Genomic DNA, 3,062 nt, shown 5'->3' with positions numbered 1-3,062 from the left:
GAAAATGAAGATCCAAATTTTGGTGCTGGCCTTTGCTTTGGTGGCTGTGATCACTGCAGCACCAGCAGCACCAGCCAAAAAGGCTGCTGCAGTAGACCCAGGTAACTAGATGATCTAATGTAATGTGATAGTTGTCATAATACTTGAAGTAGTGTGATATGTGCACCAGATGTTTTATGTATTGATGCAATGCCAAAACTCTGTATGTATGTAAGAAAGTCAATGTCCTGTGCAATCTTTTTTATACAATTACAAAACTTGTCAAGTTCTTTACAGACAACAGTTTGACTAACTTTCTTTTATTTATGGATGCAATTACTTCTAAAGATGAAAAGGCTCTGGACGATGCTATTGCCAAGAACGGCCCTGCAATAGACAAGGCGCTCAAAGACGTCACTGACGACGATGCAATGTCCGACTCTGACATTCAGGACCTGGCTGTGAGCAACATGAACGACGCTGATGCAGATGAGGTGGCAAGCAACATGACCTCCGCTGATGTAGATGATGTGGCGGCGGCTAGCGACGCTGATGATGACTCTGATGATGACTCTGACGACGATGCTGACACAGGTGCAGCGGCAGCCAGCGACTCTGATGACGACTCTGATGATGACTCTGACGACGATGCTGACGCAGGTGCGGCGGCAGCCAGCGACGATGACTCAGACTCAAGCGACGATGCTGATGATGCTGACGCAGCTGCGGCGGCAGCCAGCGACGATGACTCAGACTCAAGTGACGGTGCTGATGATGCTGACGCAGCTGACGCAGCGACAAGTGCTTAATAAGCTATGAAGTCAGAATCCCTCACGACATCCTGCCTGTAAGTCACAAGTATACAAATTGTCTTCTCTTATTTTTCAGTTAATTTATTTGTGAAATGACTGACGCCTACAGACATTTCTTATGTGATGTGCGTATGATTACACCGCTCATATCGTAAAATAATTTATCTGCCAAAAGGAGCAAACAGAGATGGCAAGAAATATAAGTAACAATGATAGCAAAAACTCTCTCAGTGATCACCATGTCTTGTCCTCTGAAGGTTATTTAGTTATTTAATGTGTAATACTCCAGGGACAAGTATATTCAATGGGACCACACAAAATGATACACGCAGAGCCATCTGTGACATATTTGTTCTGTTGTCATTATGAGCACTTGGCTGAGCAACATTTGTTTATAATATAATGTAAGGTAACATTTAATCTCAAGAGAAAAATATACACAGATCATTAGTGAGGATTATGTCAGCCGAACTTAAGTGCTTCACACATTCACAGGGACAAAAAAAAAAAAAAAAAATCTTATATTTTGTATGCTGTATATTCATGTGTATCGCTATCTGTTCTACCTCCACAGCTCTCCAGTTTAACGCCTGATCTACAGCAAAACGGCTATCATCTTGATTGCCAAACTATGTACAATAAAACCACCTGAGGCATTGTCTTACAATTATGGGATCATGTCATATTGCACTCTATGGTGTAAAACCAGTTGTCTTTTGGGGACAATAAAAGTTGACAGTTGAAGTTGTTGTAAAAGCTTGTGACAACATGAAATAAAAAGGTTTGTCTCAGTTTCAGTATATGCATTTTTCGTGCGTTTTACTCTGTGTGTGTGTACCCTTAATATTTATGAATTAATTTCAAGACCCTTTTTCTGAATCTTTACTGTATTTTGAATACAAAAAAAATCCGAAATTGACCCAAATGGTCCTGTCAAAGGTGTAGGAAATCTAGGTTATATACTTTAGACATTTTATTAGACATTTTATAATACAGAATAAGTTTTCATAATGACTTTTTCTAAGGGCTACAAGTGATGCTATTCAGGAACCATTATTAAAATCTACAGCCAGTGATATCTGATATAGAGTTATGTTTGCCAAACACATCAGTCAGTTCTCATCCCAAAAGCCTTTTCTCTTGTTACATTGAAAGTGAGAACATACTGTTTGAATATGCCAACATATATATTAGCAGTTGGATATTTAAGTAAGCAAAGCAGCCAAACATGTTTTTGTCAGTGTGTAAACAGTTGGATCTTTCCCATAAATATAGACTAGCACTAACTGGTTCTACACTGCAATACAAGAGGAATACTGTTACCCTCTTTTATGGGGTATATGTTTTAAAAGGTGTCATGTTAAATTATTTTAAAGTATGTTTGTGACTGTGTTATTTGGCGAGATAGCTACAGTTGAAAAAAAAAACTGCCAACAATACCCCTCTGAAATCAAACTTGTTGTTTCAAAAATTACTCTGAATTTTGTTTGTAAATTTGCCACTGTTGTTACTCTCCTTGGATTATTGACAGCTTACTGAGTCTTAAAAGAATTGTGCAGAGGAGCAGAAAGGAGGTGAAGAAAGACTAAACAACAAGTCCACTTTTGTACATGAAGGACCTTCTAACTTCTTGCAATAAACAAATGAAAGATGCAAGAGCCATCTACTTCTCCACCTTAATCTCCAGACACCAGCATAATGCTAAAGTACTTTTCAAAACCATAAATAGACTTATCAACCCTTTTCCCCATTTTGCTAGCCCCTTCAAACGCTGACTGTGAAATGTTTTTATCTTAGCTCAGTCCATAGGGACTTGTTGAGCAGGGTTGGGAACCGGAGGGTCACTTTTTCAAGTCCCTGTCCGGACCAAAAAAATATGGAGCGTGGACTGGTAGCTGGAGAGGTGCCAGTTCACCTCCTGGGCACTGCTGAGGTGCCCTTGAGCAAGGCACCGAACCCCCCAACCGCTCGGAGTGCCTGTCATGGGCAGCCCCACTCTGACATCTCTCCACTTAGTGCATGTATAGGTCCTGTTTGTGCATGTGTATGTTCGGACCTGTGTGTAATTGACAAACAGAGTGAAAAATTGAATTTCCCCTCGGGGATTAATAAAGTATATAAAATTAAAATTAAATTAAAATTAAAATTAAGTAATCCAATGAAGAACCATGTTTCTGACCTTAAATAAAATACAAATGACACCCAACATACTCCTCTGACGGGTAACCCCCATACATATATAAATCCACAGGTAAAGGCACTGGCAAATAT

The 3,062-nt window shown here is 39.6% G+C and overlaps 1 long non-coding RNA gene across 1 annotated transcript; it reads left to right on the top strand.

Moving 5' to 3' along the window:
• Nucleotides 1-496: 496 nt before the first annotated feature.
• Nucleotides 497-1,591, top strand: LOC126404106 (uncharacterized). Its single transcript, XR_007571401.1, has 2 exons — nt 497-826; nt 1,366-1,591. It is a non-coding gene; the product is annotated as an uncharacterized LOC126404106 (long non-coding RNA).
• Nucleotides 1,592-3,062: the final 1,471 nt, after the last annotated feature.

Source organism: Epinephelus moara, chromosome 17 (genome assembly GCF_006386435.1).
Source record: "Epinephelus moara isolate mb chromosome 17, YSFRI_EMoa_1.0, whole genome shotgun sequence".
NCBI lineage: Eukaryota > Metazoa > Chordata > Actinopteri > Perciformes > Serranidae > Epinephelus > Epinephelus moara.
The sequence above is the reverse complement of the archived record's forward strand: the minus strand, read 5'-3'. Positions and strand labels throughout refer to the sequence as shown.